The sequence below is a fragment of the Dendrobates tinctorius genome, unplaced genomic scaffold (genome assembly GCF_039654945.1).
Source record: "Dendrobates tinctorius isolate UK_male_01 unplaced genomic scaffold, ASM3965494v1 ptg000059l, whole genome shotgun sequence".
NCBI classification, from domain to species: Eukaryota; Metazoa; Chordata; class Amphibia; order Anura; family Dendrobatidae; genus Dendrobates; species Dendrobates tinctorius.
The window spans coordinates 10,037,201-10,055,191 of NW_027361727.1; the positions used below are offsets into that span (position 1 = coordinate 10,037,201).

General features: G+C 40.8%; 1 long non-coding RNA gene across 1 annotated transcript in view; it reads left to right on the top strand.

The window, feature by feature from the left end:
* Window positions 1–14,964: 14,964 nt before the first annotated feature.
* LOC141092329 (uncharacterized) overlaps window positions 14,965–17,991 on the top strand; it is a 37,801-nt gene continuing 34,774 nt past the window's right edge. Inside the window, exon 1 of the long non-coding RNA XR_012232768.1 lies at window positions 14,965–17,583. This is a non-coding gene — a long non-coding RNA (uncharacterized lncRNA). The remainder of the gene's footprint in view (window positions 17,584–17,991) is intronic.

Below are 17,991 nucleotides of genomic sequence, written 5' to 3' on the forward strand. Positions count from 1 at the left end.
CAGCGACCACGCTGAGGAGGAGCTTGCTGGGAGCGGTGGTGCCTCAGCTGTCTATGGTGTATCTGGTGTGATCCTGCTGTGTGGTGCTTTGCATCAGCAAGCTAAGTGTTGTTTGTCTTTACCTTGTCTGTCATATCTACCCTTGGTGTAGTATTAATGCAGCGGTGGGACCAGTGTTCGCACTTGCCAATTCCCTACTTATGGATAAGTACAGGGCAAATGAGGGCTAAGGTATCCTGCTCGGCGACGGTTTTGAAATACGCCGTTTTGGGACATCAGGAAGACCAGGGCACATCCTTAGGAAAGTGCAGGAGGTGTCCATTCCCCCGTTCCCTATCACAGGGCTCACTGTTGTAATTGTGTCCCCGATGTTCCCTTGTTTGTTGTGTTGTTGGTGACCGACCTACTGGTGGGTCGTTTCATACCTGGTCAGTCACTATCATGACAGTATTATAGCCCACTCCTCAAGAGTAAACTGGTTCAGTTGTCTCGTGTGTGAAGGTTGCCTTTTCCAGATGGCATATTTCAGCTCTATCCAAAGATGCTCAATAGGATTTAGGTCAGGGCTCAAAGAAGACCACTACAGAATAGTCCAAGGTTTTCCTCTTAGCCATTCTTGGGTGTTTTTAACTGTGTGTTTTGGGTCATTGCCTTGTTGCAAGACCCATGACCTGAGACTGAGACCAAGCTTTATGACACTGAGCAGTACATTTCTCTCTAGAATCCCTTGATAGTCTTGAGATTTCATTATAGCCTGCACAGATTCTAGACACCCTGTGCCAGATTTAGCAAAACAGACCCAGAACATAACAGAGCCTCCTCCATGTTTTATAGTAGGGACAGTGTTCTTTTCTTGATATGCTTCATTTTTCCGTCTGTGAACATAGAGCTGATGAGCCTTGCCAAAAAGTTCCATTTTTGTCTCATCTGTCCATAGGACATTCTCCAAGAAGTTTTGTGTCTTGTCAACATGTAGTTTGGCAAATTCCAGTCTGGCTTTTTTATGATTTTTTTTCAACAATGGTGTCCTCCTTGATCGTCTCTCATGAAGTCCACTTTGGCTCATACTACGACGGATGGTTCGATCTCACACTGCTGTTCCTTGAACTTGAAGTTCACCTTTAATCTGTGTAGAAGTTTTTCTGGGCTCTTTTGTTACCATTCGTATTAGCTGACTCTTTGATTTGTCATCAATTTTCCTCCTGCAGCCACGTCCAGGGAGGTTGGCTACAGTCCCATGGAGCTTAAATTTCTGAATAATATGTGCAAATGTTGTCACAGGAGCATCAAGCTGCTTGGACATGGATTTATAACTTTTACCTTTAACATGTTTGTCTATAATTTTCTTTCTAATTTCCTGAGACAACTCTTTCCTTCGCTTCCTCTGGTCCATGTTGAGTGTGATACACACCATGTCACCAAACAGCACAGTGAGTATCTGTAGCCCTCTATACAGGCCACTCACTGATTCCAAGATTTTAGACACCTGTGATGCTAATTAGTGGACACACCGCGATTTAACATGTCCCTTTTGTCACATTATCTTCAGGGGTACCATCATTTATGTCCAGGCCTATTTCATGAGTTTTATATTTTTAAAAATTCTGTGGCAGCATGGCTGAAAAACAATGTCTGACTTTCATTTGTTCATTTTCAGAGATTTTTTATTTATTTTTACTTTTGTCAGATTCAAGTTACTTCTGTGACCATTGTGGGTTTTTCTGTCATTACATGAGCGGTACCAACAATTTTGACCACGTGTGTCCACACAGCTCATGTCCAGCCTATATTACTTAATATATTTTGGGATAACCAAAAAGAGAAAAATCTGAAACTTAGTTCAAGCTGAAAAATGCATATCAGGGGGTTAGAGTGAACTAAAGAGTGAAGATTGCAGACTCAAACTTACTACAATTTTGTTAATTAAAGATAACAACTAATAAATGTAGAAATAGTTTTTTTCCATGTCAAAGGTTTCCAAAACTTTTACGCTATATTTACATAAACTGGTAAATACCCCTTTAATTTTGGTGATTAATACAAATCGTACCCAGGTTCTAACTTCTGGTATTATTCTTCCTCCACTCTAGTCTCACTTTTGATACCAATTTTCAACTCTTAGAGTTTGCAATGCCTTCTGTACCAGCGATAAACATTCATCTAAATTCATGTAGTTACTTACACCATTATTGAATATGCTCCTATCTCCATGGAAACACTGAATGCATAGTCTGTTTTATTGATGAGGGATTCCCACATATAGTACACCGGAGGAAGATATCACCAACTGTATCATCAAAACATCCAAGTAATGTTCCATTACCTGAAATCAAATGACAGCCTGCAGAAGTATTCTGATCTGCTAGAGGACATTTAGCAAATATATCTGGTCATCCTGATCATTTACAAAAAAACATCACAGAGGGCAATCAAAATATCAACTGTTGGTTCTCGTACCAGCCACATACAACAACCAACCATCTCTTATTAAAAGGCTTCATCAGTAAACAGTATGTAAAACCACACAGAATAACTGAGTGATTATAATAGTATGAAAAGGTCAAAGTTTCTTAATGTACACTAAGTCTAATACTATCCACTATGTACAAGAATATAACTACTATAATACTGCCCCCTATGTACAAGAATATAACTACTATAATACTGCTCCTATGTACAAGAATATAACTACTATAATACTGCCCCTATGTACAAGAATATAACTACAATAATACTGCCCCTATGTATAAAAGTATAACTACTATAATACTGCCCCTATGTACAAAAATATAACTACTATAATACTGCTCCCTATGTACAAAAATATAACTACTATAATACTGCTCCTATGTACAAGAATATAACTACTATAATACTGCCCCCTATGTACAAGAATATAACTACAATAATACTGCCCCTATGTACAAAAGTATAACTACTATAATACTGCCCCTATGTACAAGAATATAACTACTATAATACTGCCCCCATGTACAAGAACATAACTACTATAATTCTGCCCCCTATGTACAAGAATATAACTACTATAATACTGTCCCTATGTACAAGAATATATCTACTATAATACTATCCCCTATGTACAAGAATATAACTACTATAATACTGCCCCTATGTACAAGAATATAACTACTATAATACTGCCCCTATGTACAAGAATATAACTACTATAATACTGCCCCTATGTACAAGAATATAACTACTATAATACTGCTCCTATGTGCAAGAATATAACTACTATAATACTGCCCCCTATGTACAAGAATATAACTACAATAATACTGCCCCTATGTACAAGAGTATAACTACTATAATACTGCCCCTATATACAAGAATATAACTACTATAATACTGCCCCCATGTACAAGAATATAACTACTATAATAATGCTCCTATGTATAAGAATATAACTACTATAATACTGCTCCTATGTACAAGAATATAACTACTATAATACTGCCCCCTATGTACAAGAATATAACTATTATAATACTGCCTCCTATGTACAAGAATATAACTACTCTAATACAGCCCCTATGTACAAGAATATAACTACTATAATACTGCTCCTATGTACAAGAATATAACTACTATAATACTGCTCCCTATGTACAAGAATATAACTACTATAATACTGCCCTCCATGTACAAGAATATAACTACTATAATACTGCCCCTATGTACGGGAATATAACTACTATAATACTGCCCCCTATGTACAAGAATATAACTACTATAATACTGCCCCTATGTACAAAAGTATAACTACTATAATACTGCCCCTATGTACAAAAATATAACTACTATAATACTGCTCCCGATGTACAAAAATATAACTACTATAATACTGCTCCTATGTACAAGAATATAACTACTATAATACTGCTCTTATGTACAAGAATATAACTACTATAATACTGCCTCCTAGCTGTGAGGTTGTGTGTCTGTGGTTCTCCTCATGTCTGGAGCAAGCCCAGGGAGGGGCCACCCTGGGCGGGGAAGCACCCCAAGCAAGGCCCTGGCTTCCAGGCCTAAACTGGGAGGAAACTCCCAACCTTCTCATGTGGATGGAAATCCCAGAGTTGCCTCTGTGCAAATTGAACCTCAGAATGGAAGTCCCAACAGCATGGATAAAGATCCTGTGTTGAAGCTCAGTACGGGAAAGAAACAAGAGAAAGCTTTGTCTGTGTGCAAGGATGTTTCTGTTAAACAGTCGGCCAGTCAAGGCAAACAGTGTCCAGAGCCTGGAAGGAAATCCCAGAAGGCATCTTCTGCTGAGAACCTGAGTGCTGGAGGGCAGGTGGCTGCACAGAAGGTGAGGCAGAGTCCATCATCAGCTTAAGGTGTGCAGCTCACTCCAGGCAGACAGAGACGGACATCTCTGGAGAAGCAAACACTCCAGGAGAACCTTCAGCTGGGACATGTGGTGACCAGCATGGCGAGCTCTGGACGCACGAGGTTGCAGGTTGGTGGCAGCGGTAAAAGTGTTGCAGAGGCTGGAGCCACAAAATCAGCGACATTAAAAACCAACGTGTCAACCCCTAAAGCAAGACCCCAGAAGGAGCCGCCGCGTGCCCCAGAGCTACAGCTGGCAGAGGAGATACCAGGACTGGTCAGGAGGATGGGTGAGTTGCAGCAGCAGAGGAATCTTCTGCAAATAGAAATTGACTGCATTTACAAGGTGAAGGCTGCTAATCCTGGGGATCACTCTGTATATGACCAGAGACTGAATGCACTGGGGGTAGAGCTGGCGACTGTGGTGCGGGACATAGACTGTGTGCTGGCGAGGATGGGGCCCCTGGCAGAGACATATAGGAACCAGGAGCAGTTTAGGTCCTGCGCGCAGGACTCTGCTGGTTCCCGCACAGACATTGTCCCAGGGGGGACCCGGCAGCAGGTACGGCCGGTGCTGCAGCCCGCCAGCTTCTGTTTTAAGGAGGGTCAGATACTGCACCAGCAGCCGCAAGTACCTGCGGCAGACCCCAAGCAGGAGCAAGAGGCTTAGATCCCAGCGGTACCACAAGTCCCAGCATGCCCAGCACAACAGCAAGACAGTGGACATGAGACTGCATCTACTGTTGGTGTCCAGGAGAGCACTAATTCTGGGGATATTGATACTGTTCATGTGGGGTTGGGGGCTGAAGGGGGTACAGAGACTGTGGTGGACATTGCGCATCCTGATGACGCTATTGAGATTGATGATGATGATGTTGATATTAATGTGCAAAATGTTTGTGATTTCCCCCTTTGGTTTCCAGCACACAAGGTGCAACAGGCCCCTCCACTGCAGACCCTCGCCCTGTCAGTCAGCCCAGTGCGGCCACACAGGTCCCTCCCAGTAATGTTTGGAGCCGCGGCGCTCCGTCCTTTACCTCCGGCGCCAATTACACCGGGCAGGCTTTCAAAAGGAGGAATGTGGTGCGGTTCAGGCACAGAGGTGCCAAGGAGGATCTGCCAGAGAGGAGGCTGGTGGTCAGGGAGCTTCTGTGCCGCCAGATGGGGTTTGCGCCGGTTAATATCTTGGCGGTCATCAATCTGCCAGACAGACAGGGCTATGATATCAGCTTTAAGCTTTGTCTGATCTGGACAGATTCTGGGCCAATTTCCCCAAGTTCAGGGACGCTGATGGCTGGAATAAGTTCAGCTTCATTCCAATATCTAAGCCGGATACCGCCACGGTTAACATCATCTTTTGGAATGAGGCTGTTCCCCCGCAGGACATTGTGGTGTGGCTCCGGAGGCATTGTGACCTTGTCTCCGACCTCACCAAAAACAGGGATGAGGACGGTATATGGACCGGTGGATGGAAGGTGCTGGTGAAACTGTGCCAGCACAACAACATCACGGCTCACTTACCCAACTCCTTCTTTATCGGGAGGGAGAAGGGGGTTTGCTTCTACCCTGGGCAGCCACGAAAGTGTTTTAAGTGTGGTAAAGTGGGTGACCTGGCAAACACCTGTACCGTGGTAAAGTGCAGCCTGTGCGGGGAAGTCGGCCACTTAGCGGCAGATTGCCAGAACATCAAGTGCAATCTCTGTGGGGAGATCGGCCACCCTCACAGGGACTGTCCAGATGCCTGGCACAATATATGCAAGCTCCTTCCTGATGAGGAGTTAGTGACAGGGACAGAGGCTCAGGAGGAGGAGGCTTTAATGTCAGGGACAATACTGACCAGGTCAGAGGTCCACCAGGGGTCCGCTCAGGTAACATCAGAGCAGCTTGGTACAGAGGGGAGCATGGAGGTCGTCCCTCAGGTCCAGCAGCCACATGTAGCCACCTCTTCAGTATCACCATCTCTAGCTGAAGAAAGTGGCTGTAATCAGGTAAAAAGGAAAAAAAAGGACAAGGCCTCCCGTAAACCTGAGGAGGAGTATGTCACTAGCCAGGGTGGCAGGAAAAAAGTCCAGAGTTCAGCAGGTGTGATGGTCATGTCCAATAAGTTTGATGTTTTGTCTGAGTCTGATGGGGACTTGGAGGAAGAGATAAAAAGAATAGAGACTGAGTATGACAGGGACGTAGCGGACCATCCCCCTACAAAACGGAAGCCCGTACCTGCTGACAATGAGATACAGTCTGACATGGAGACCGGTGGTAGTCAGAACATCTGTGACCCAGACTTATGATGGCGGCTTTTACATCTCTGCTCCTCTGTTGTGGTATTGTGATGGCGGATTTCTCATTAAAAGTAACATCTAGTAATGTGAACAGCATTAAGGTGAGGAGGACGAGGCACGCTGTCTATGACCATCTCCGATACCTGGACGCAGATGTCATCTTTCTGCAGGAGACGCGGCTGACGACTCAGGGGCTCATGAGGGAGGCTGAGAGGGAATGGCGGTCTGGTCCCTCTTTTTGGTCACTGGCTGTGGAGCCATACGCCGGGGTCGCCATTCTGTTTAACACCAGGGATGTGACAGTACATAGGTTGACGGAGGTGGTTATGGGAAGGTGTCTGGTCCTGGAAGTCACTGTCCATGGGAGGCGACTCCGGCTTATTAACATCTATGGGCCACAGACGGTGACTGACAGGATACAGTTATTTAATGATGTCAAGCCTTATCTGTTCACCTCTCTTCCAGTGATAATGGTGGGGGACTTTAATGCAATACTGACATCAGGTGACAGCTCCTCAGGTAGAACCGTGACGAGGGATGGTAGGATCTTGAATAACATAGTCCTGCAAGCCGGTTTAGGGGACGTCTTTAAACGGGGAGGACGAAAGCCAAAATTAATCTATTCCTGCTCCAATAGAGGCAGTAGAATAGATCTGGCTTTTGTAAGTCCCATGGAAGTCATTGGTGCCATGAGTGAGAGAGTCGTCCCATACTCAGACCATCTTGCCCTATATTTCTGCCTAGGGGCCGCTAAGCGAGCTGATGTTGGTAGGGGGTTATGGAGACTCAATTCTAGCCTCCTCCATGATGTCTCTGTCCAGAGTTGTCTCCACTCCCTTTTGCAGGGTCATCTGCAGAGAGTGGACTTCTATGACAACATGGCCGACTGGTGGGAGGACGTCAAGGATGATATCAGATACCTCTTGAAGAGACTGTCAGTTAAGAAAGGCAGGAGTAAGTATAGCCAGTACCTAAGGCTGCGCAAAGAATTGGAGTCACTGTAGTCGGAGGGCGGGGGTAACCAAGAGAAGATCGACCAGCTGAAATCGGAGATAAGGCAGTATCAGTACAGCAGGTATACCTCCTTGGTTCTTGAACGGGATTATGGGGTCTTAGGGGCACCTGATCCCTTTGAGAATTGCCGGGAGCGGGTGGCCAATAAATTGGTCACAGGTCTCATTGACTCCCAGGGTGTATTGCAGGAATCTCGGGAGGGTATCCTGGGGGTTGTGAAATCTTATTATACTGACTTGTTTCAGAGGAAGGCTTTGGATAAACATAAAATGACTCAGTTCTTAGAGGCAACTCCAACGCCTGATACTAATGATCTGGACTTTTCTCCTTTGACAGCAGAATTAACGGTGGAGGAGGTTAAGGAGGCCATTGATAAGTTACATCTGAAGAAGGCACCAGGTCCGGATGGTATAACAGCAGAATTTTATAAGAAATTCAGAGACCTCCTGGCTCCAATTCTTGTGAATGTTTACAAAAATTGTCTAGAAAATCACCTGATGCCCCCATCCATGAGTGTCCTCATTAATTCTGCTGTCTAAAGGTAAGGAGCCGAGCGACATCAAGAACTGGAGGCCAATTGCCCTCTTGAATGTTGACAGGAAGAATCTGGCAAAGATCCTGTTTTCTAGGTTAGTCTGTTTGTCCTCGGCACTGTTGGTAGGCTCTCAGTTTGGCACGGTAAAAGGGCGGAACATCTCTGGAGCGGTCATCTCGATACGGGAGATGTTTGAGAGATGTAAAGCTCTGCGGTGTGGGAGATATGTTGTCAGTCTGGACCAGGCTAAAGCCTTTGACAGAGTTGATCATGATTATCTGTGGGCCACTTTGTCAAAGTATGGTATTCCAGGACAATTTGTGGATTGGCTGAAGATTTTGTACAGAGAGGCGGTGAGCTTTCCTCTGATTAATGGTTGGCAAGGTGGCACTTTTGGAGTTGAGGCGGGGGTGAGACAGGGCTGCCCGCTGAGTCCACTCCTGTATGTTTTTGCCATAGACCCGTTTTTGAGGTCACTGCAGGAGTGTAACTTTTGGGGGGTGCCGGTCCCCCACTGCTTGCCTCTGAAGGTGGTTGCCTACGCAGATGATGTGACGCTGGTGATATCTAATCCTCATGAGGTGCAGATGTTGTGTGCGGCCATCAGAAGTTACTCAGAGGCCTCCGGATCTCTGGTCAACCTTGAGAAGAGTCAAGCTCTGTGGACATTGCAATCTGACCCAGACTTTGATCTGCCGCAGTTTGTTACGGCCTCCACCCATATTAAGATCTTAGGGGTTAAATTTGGGAGGGAAGATAATGCCAGCCTAAATTGGGAGGAGAAATTGGAGACCGGAAATGCAAAGGTTCAGCGATGGAAGAACTGGAGGCTGACTTACAGAGAAAGGGTTGCTATGCTGAAGACTTACCTGGTCCCCGTCTTCTTGTATGTCTCTGTCGTTTTTCCTTTGCCAGAATCCTTCTCGGCGAGGCTCCTCAGCCTGTTCTTCCAGCTCTTGTGGGGGAACAGGATGAACCTGATAAAGAGGGGAATAACGTACCTACGGCGGAGTGAGGGCGGGCTGGATATGTTGAATCCAAGGGTTTTCTTTGACTCCTTGTTTCTGAAAGTAAATTTTGGGAGCATGGATTCAAACAGTAGCTCCCTGTGGGCGAATAATATCAGGTATTGGATATTGCCTTTTGCGGAATCTTGGGTGCGAGGCGGCAGTCTCAAGAGGAGGAGATGGACAGGTGACCACCTCCCCCAGTATCTGGAATATGGTCTGAAGTGTGTCAGGAAGTGGGGACTGGAGAAGTCCTACATTGAGAGTAATACGAGGAAAGATCTGTGTGCTCATATATGTAGGACTTTCTTCCACTCTCCACTAGCCCTAAGGGATTGTGCCACCAGGACTCTTCAGGACAGTCTCCGATTCCTCAATGGGAGGCGACTTCCAGCAAAGTTTTTTGACATTGCTTGGCTGTCGCTACATGGGAAGCTCTTTGTGAGGGGGAACTTAAAATATTTAAGTGTTTTGGATCGGAACTGTCCCCTTGGTTGTCAGCAAGAGGAAACCATGGAGCATTTTATTTGTGATTGCTGGAGAAGTAGGGAAATATGGACGGAAGTATCGACCAAGCTGAAAATCCCCAGACTGCTGTCCCTGAATTACCCTGACATTATCTACGGTGTCCCATCCACTGATGGTAACATCGACAGGGGGACAATGTACCTGATCATTACCACCATTAAGTATTACCACTGGCACATGAGAACCCGAGTGTCCCTCCACAGCGAGCCCTTCCATCCCGTCACCGCAGCCAAAAAGATACTGTCAGAGCTCAGATGGATAAGAGCGATAGAGATAAAGAAAAGTCAGAGTAATGAGAAACTATGGAGGAATGTGTCTTTGGGATAATAACATGATCGTGTTACTAAAAGTGTTTATTTCATATTCTTCCTTCCACCGGAGTGAACTCTAAGTTACCTTTATTCCTAATGTATTAATTTAGTTCTGTAATTATTGTCTGATGCATTCATGAGAATTTATGTTTTGTATTTAGGAAGAATTCTGTTTATTTTAATTGTATTTGTGGGTTTTATACAATAAAAATTGCCCCCTATGTACAAGAATATAACTACTATAATACTGCCCCTATGTACAAAAGTATAACTACTATAATACTGCTCCTGATGTACAAAAATATAACTACTATAATACTGCTCCTATGTACAAGAATATAACTACTATAATACTGCCCCCTATGTACAAGAATATAACTACAATAATACTGCCCCTATGTACAAAAGTATAACTACTATAATACTGCCCCTATGTACAAAAATATAACTACTATAATACTGCCCCCATGTACAAGAACATAACTACTATAATTCTGCCCCCTATGTACAAGAATATAACTACTATAATACTGTCCCTATGTACAAGAATATATCTACTATAATACTGTCCCCTATGTACAAGAATATAACTACTATAATACTGCCCCTATGTACAAGAATATAACTACTATAATACTGCCCCTATGTACAAAAATATAACTACTATAATACTGCCCCCTATGTACATGTATATAACTACTATAATACTGCCCCATGTACATGTATATAATTACTATAATACTGCTCTATGTACAAGAATATAACTACTATAATACTGCTCCTATGTACAAGAATATAACTACTATAATACTGCTCCTATGTGCAAGAATATAACTACTATAATACTGCCCCCTATGTACAAGAATATAACTATTATAATACTGCCTCCTATGTACAAGAATATAACTACTCTAATACAGCCCCTATGTACAAGAATATAACTACTATAATACTGCCCCTATGTACCAGAATATAACTACTATAATACTGCCCCTATGTACAAGAATATAACTACTATAATACTGCTCCTATGTACAAGAATATAACTACTATAATACTGCCCCCTATGTACAAGGATATAACTACTATAATACCGCCTCTATGTAGAAGAATATAACTACTGTAATACTGCTCCCTATCTACAAGAATATAACTACTATAGTACTGCTCCTATGTACAAGAATATAACTACTATAATATTGCCCCTATTTACAAGAATATAACTACTATAATACTGCTCCTATGTACATGTATATAACTACTATAATACTGCCCCCTATGTACAAGGATATAACTACTATAATACCACCTCTATGTACAATAATATAACTACTGTAATGTTGCTCCCTATCTACAAGAATATAACTACTATAGTACTGCTCCTATGTACAAGAATATAACTACTATAATACTGCTCCTATGTACAAGAATATAACTACTATAATACTGCCCCCTATGTACAAGAATATAAATACTATAATACTGCCCTCCATGTACAAGAATATAACTACTATAATACTGCCCCTATGTACGGGAATATAACTACTATAATACTGCTCCTATGTACAAGAATATAACTACTATAATACTGCCCCCTATGTACAAGGATATAACTACTATAATACCGCCTCTATGTACAAGAATATAACTACTGTAATACTGCTCCCTATCTACAAGAATATAACTACTATAGTACTGCTCCTATGTACAAGAATATAACTACTATAATATTGCCCCTATTTACAAGAATATAACTACTATAATACTGCTCCTAAGTACATGAATATAACTACTATAATACTGCCCCATGTACATGTATATAATTACTATAATACTGCTCTATGTACAAGAATATAACTACTATAATACTGCTCCTATGTACAAGAATATAACTACTATAATGCTGCTCCTATGTACAAGAATATAACGACTATAATACTACTCCTATGTACAAGAATATAACTACTATAATACTGCTCCCTATGTACAAGAATATAACTACTATAATACTGCCTCCTATGTACAAGAATATAACTACTCTAATACAGCCCCTATGTACAAGAATATAACTACTATAATACTGCCCCCTATGTACAAGAATATAACAACTATAATACTGCCCCTATGTACAAGAATATAACTACTATAATACTGCCCTCTATGTACAATAATATAACTACTATAATACTACCCCTATGTACAAGAATATAACTACTACAATACTGCTCCTATGTACAAGAATATAACTACTATAATGCTGCCCCCTATGTACAAGAATATAACTACAATAATACTGCCCCTATGTACAAGAATATAACTACTATAATACTGCTCCTATGTGCAAGAATATAACTACTATAATACTGCCCCCTATGTACAAGAATATAACTACTATAATACTGCTCCCTATGTACAAGAATATAACTACTATAATACTGCTCCTATGTACAAGAATATAACTCCTATAATACTGCCCTCTATGTACAAGAATATAACTACTATAATACTACCCCTATGTACAAGAATATAACTACTACAATACTGCTCCTATGTACAAGAATATAACTACTATAATACTGCTCCTATGTACAAGAATATAACTACTATAATACTGCCCTCTATGTACAAGAATATAACTACTATAATACTACCCCTATGTACAAGAATATAACTACTACAATACTGCTCCTATGTACAAGAATATAACTACTATAATACTGCCCCCTATGTACAAGAATATAACAACTATAATACTGCCTCCTATGTACAAGAATATAACTACTATAATACTTCCCTCTATGTACAAGAATATAACTACTATAATACTACCCCTATGTACAAGAATATAACTACTACAATACTGCTCCTATGTACAAGAATATAACTACTATAATGCTGCCCCCTATGTACAAGGATATAACTACTATAATACCGCCCCTAGTACAAGAATATAACTACTATAGTACTGCTCCTATGTACAAGAATATAACTACTATAATACTGCCCCTATTTACAAGAATATAACTACTATAATACTGCTCCTATGTACATGTATATAACTACTCTAATGCTGCCCCATGTACATGTATATAATTACTATAATACTGCTTCTATGTACAAGAATATAACTACTATATACTGCCCCTATGTACAAGAATATATCTACTATAATACTGCTCCTATGTACAAGAATATAACTACTATAATACTGCTCCTATCTACAAGAATATAACTACTATAATACTGCCCCCTATGTACAAGAATATAACTACTATAATACTGTCCCTATGTACAAGAATATATCTACTATAATACTGTCCCCTATGTACAAGAATATAACTACTATAATACTGCCCCTATGTACAAGAAAATAACTACTTTAATACTGCCCCCTATGTACAAGGATATAACTACTATAATACCGCCCCTATGTACAAGAATATAACTACTGTAATACTGCTCCCTATCTACAAGAATATAACTACTATAGTACTGCTCTTATGTACAAGAATATAACTACTATAATACTGCCCCTATTTACAAGAATATAACTACTATAATTCTGCTCCTATGTACATGTATATAACTACTATAATACTGCCCCATGTACATGTATATAATTACTATAATACTGCTCCTATGTACAAGAATATAACTACTATAATACTGCTCCTATGTACAAGAATATAACTACTATAATACTGCCCCTATGTACAAGAATATAACTACTATAATACTGCCCCCTATGTACAAGAATATAACTACTATAATACTGCTCCCTATATACAAGAATATAACTACTATAATACTGCTCCTATGTGCAAGAATATAACTACTATAATACTGCCCCCTATGTACAAGAATATAACTACTATAATACTGCTCCTATGTACAAGAATATAACTACTATAATACTGTCTCCTATGTACAAGAATATAACTACTATAATACTGCTCCCTATATACAAGAATATAACTACTATAATACTGCCCCCTATGTACAAGAATATAACTACTATAATACTGCTCCCTATATACAAGAATATAACTACTATAATACTGCTCCTATGTACAAGAATATAACTACTATAATACTGCCCCCTATGTACAAGAATATAACTACTATAATACTGCTCCTATGTACAAGAATATAACTACTATAATACTGCCTCCTATGTACAAGAATATAACTACTATAATACTGCCCCCTATGCACAATAATATAATTACTATAATACTGCCCCTGTTTACAAGAATATAACTACTATAATACTGCTCATATGTACATGTGTATAACTCCTACTAATATGTAATGATGAAACTTGATTTTCCACACACTGAGTGTCTGAGTATCTGTAGTGTTTTGTGTTATAAGGACATTGTAATTAAATGTTTGAGTTTTTTCTAATCATACATTACAGTTTGTTATGACAGACTCCATCAGAGTTGACGGAGAAAACACAGAAGTAGCAGAATTAAAGGCTGTGGTGATGATGATGTAAAACAGAGACCAGCACGATAGTGAATGAGGAGGATGGCAAAACTTCAGTAATAATGAAGACTATAAAGTTGCCAAGTGAAGACATTATGGAAAAATACTAATAACATGGTCAACGGTAGTGTGAACATATCTGATTTAACTCAGGGCCGGGACGGAAGATAGGCAGAGGTAGGAGACTGCTTAGGGTGCTACCTCATTATAAATTTAGGAAAAGGTAATTTGTGAAAAAAAAATGTTGGAATATGTTTGGTGCAACAACTCCATTCCGGTCTATGAGTGTTTAGATGCTAGATTTGTATGCGGTTTATAAAGTTGGAACAAAAAAAACTCCCAGAGGCTCACACAGGAAGAGCATGAGACTGTATTTCCTGTTTTTCCTGTGTCTGTGTATGAGAGAAGCAACCTTCTGTAGATGCTGCACAGATAGAGACACACAAATGATTCATTCCTGATCTATTAAGCATATTGTTCCTGTTTGTTCCTGAATAAAGAAGCTCTATTGTCACACGCTTGGAGAGTATCCTGAATAATCTGCTCCCAACAGGTTATGGCCCAGAGTGACACAGCATCCCAGAGTAACACAGCAACATAAGCCCAGAGCAAAAGCAGCAGAGAGCAACAGAGAAGATATCCACTGGCAGCAATCCTGTCAAGTTCTCAGTGCCAAGCCTCACTAACCAGAACTACCAGTCATGGAAATTCAGGGTGAAGATGCTGCTCATAAGAGAAGGTACATGGAAATATACTCAGGAACAAGTGCCTCATCCATTACCAAATTATTGGCTAGAGAAGGATCATAAAGCACAAAGCACTATCTCCCCAGTGTAGATGATAATCAGATTATGCATATATGCAAGTGTGCAACTGCAAAGGAGATGTGGGATGAGTTACAGAAAGTGCATGAAAGATCAAATCTTAGCAATAATCTTTAGCTCATGAGAAAGCTGTATCAGTCTAAGCTAAGTGATGGACAGAATATGCAAGACTATATAAGAAATAACCTAGAGATTGTGGAGCGTCTCAGGGGTATTGGAGAAGAACTTTAAGATTCTCATGTTGCTGCACTTTTATTAAGTGGTCTTCCAGAAAGTTATGACACACTCATGATTGCACTAGATGCACGGCCAGATGATGAGCTGACACTAGAGTATCTTAAAGGTAAACTTGTGTATGAATTCAAGAGGAAAACGCAGCAGTAATGAATCCAGAGCTGAAGCAGCATTAAAGACACAGGATTTCCCTAAATATATGAGCAATCTAAAAGAAACTCTTGAATATTTTGTCTGTAGGGAAAATGTCCAGAAAATACTTTCCTAAAATAAGCACCACTAGATCTGCACAGCCTCTGGATCTGACACATACAGATTTATGTTTTCCAATGAGTCCTCAAACTCCTAGCAAGAAGAGATATTTTCTCACATTTATTGATGACTACTCCAGATATACAGTTGCCTTCCTGCTTCACAGTAAGGATGAAGTTCCACAGAAACTTGAAGAATATGCTGTATTGTTTAACAAATTTGGAAGAATGCCAGAAGCCCTGTGTGCAGATAATGGAACTGAATATACAAGTGGTAAGGTGCAAACCATTTTGAAAAAGGATGGAACCACGTTCCAGACTACCATTCCATACAACCCAGAACAAAATGGCTTTGCAGAGAGAAAGAACCGGACTCTCTATGAAAGTGGAAAAAGTAAGTTGTTTGATTCCAATCTACCTACAAAGCATTGGGCAGAAGCCATCATGACAGCTTGCTATCTTCAAAACAGAGTGCCAGGTAAAGCCACAAATTAATCTCCATATGAGATATTGAACTGCGAGAAACCTAACCTGAAGCACCTCACGATATTTGGAAGCAAAACATTTATGTATGTTCCCAAAGAAAAACGTTCCAAGTGGGAATCACACATAAAGCAAGGAGTCCTGGTGGGCTATAGCGAAACTCAAAAGGGATACAGAATCCTGAACCCAGAGACCAACACAGTAACAATCAGCAGAGATGTAGTGATTGATGAAAACTCTGTATCGCTCAAATTCCATGAAGTTATACCAGTTATTCAACCTAAGAAGCAAGAACAAGAATCTCAATCACCAAACCCAGACACCGAAACGGAAAACACTGAAGCGTGGCTAAGCTCTGAAGCCACCAAGGAAGACACAGAAGAACCAAGTCAACCTCCAGTCAGTAGATCAGAAAGGCCAAACAAAGGTACCCCAGCTAGACGCCTTTCCTATATTGTCAGAACACTTCCTGAACCAGAGCTACAGTCATGGCAAGAGATGCAAAAACTGCCTGCCCACGAGAAGCAGAAGTGGATAAATGCTGCTAATGAAGAGATAGAGCCCCTTCACCAACAAGACATGGGAGCTTGCTGAGCTACAACAAGGAAAAAGAGCTATCGAATGTAAGTGGGTCTTCAAAAACAAATATGACTCAGAAGGTAAAGTTCACTGGTTTAAAGCAAGATTGGTCACAAAAGTATGGTGAAGATTAAGATGCTACAGTTTCTCCAGTTGCGAAGCAAACCACATTCAAAACTTTAATGTCCATAGCTGTAGCTGCAGTTCAACAGATGACAGTGAGACATTTTGACATCAAAACAGCTTTCCTACATGGTGACATTGAAGAAGAGTTGTACATGAGTCAACCCGAGGGATATATTAAAAAAGGTGAAGAGCACCTTGTTTGTAAAATGCAAAAATCTCTCTATGGACTTAAGCAGTCGGCAAGAGCTTGGAATTTGAAAATGAACAAAGTTTTGATGGATGAAGGATTTAAAAGATCTCAAGCTGATCTATGTTTGTATACAAAAAATGTAGCGAAGGAGTGGATGTATGTTCTCTTACATGTAGATGATGTAATCATGTGTCATCAAGATGAAAAGGAAATTGCAAAGCTAGGTGAAAGTCTCAACCAGCACTTCGAGACTAAGGACCTTGGAAATGTGACATACTATTTGGGACTCCAAGGGGAGAAAGCTATCTGACGCTGGGTGAAACGCGTGTTGGGGGTCCTCTACAGATCCACATTAGGTGTCCCATCTGGCCTTTACTGGTAAGAGCTGTTCTGGTATATTGTTTTTTGATCCCACATGGGTAGCATGTAACTTTTTCTGGGCGGCTCACTGCTGAGACTGTCTTTCACATACTATCAGTATGGCTCACCGCAGTGATGGGGATTTTTCTTTATGGTTTTAATCCTGGGCGCAGTATTGACGTTTTTATAAAGGCTATTCTGGCCCCCAATTTTGAGATTGTACACACACTCTGTTTGCTTCAGGGCAACTAGCATACTATTTATAGTTATATATATTGTACGGGGTCCATATACGCCTGAATATTCATTATATTTTCATGTATACTGTGACCAACCTCCATTTTTCCTCCACCCCTATGTGCATCTTATATTGTGTCAATTTTTCTATGAAATTTTTTCACCCTTTATATATGCTGTAATACGTAT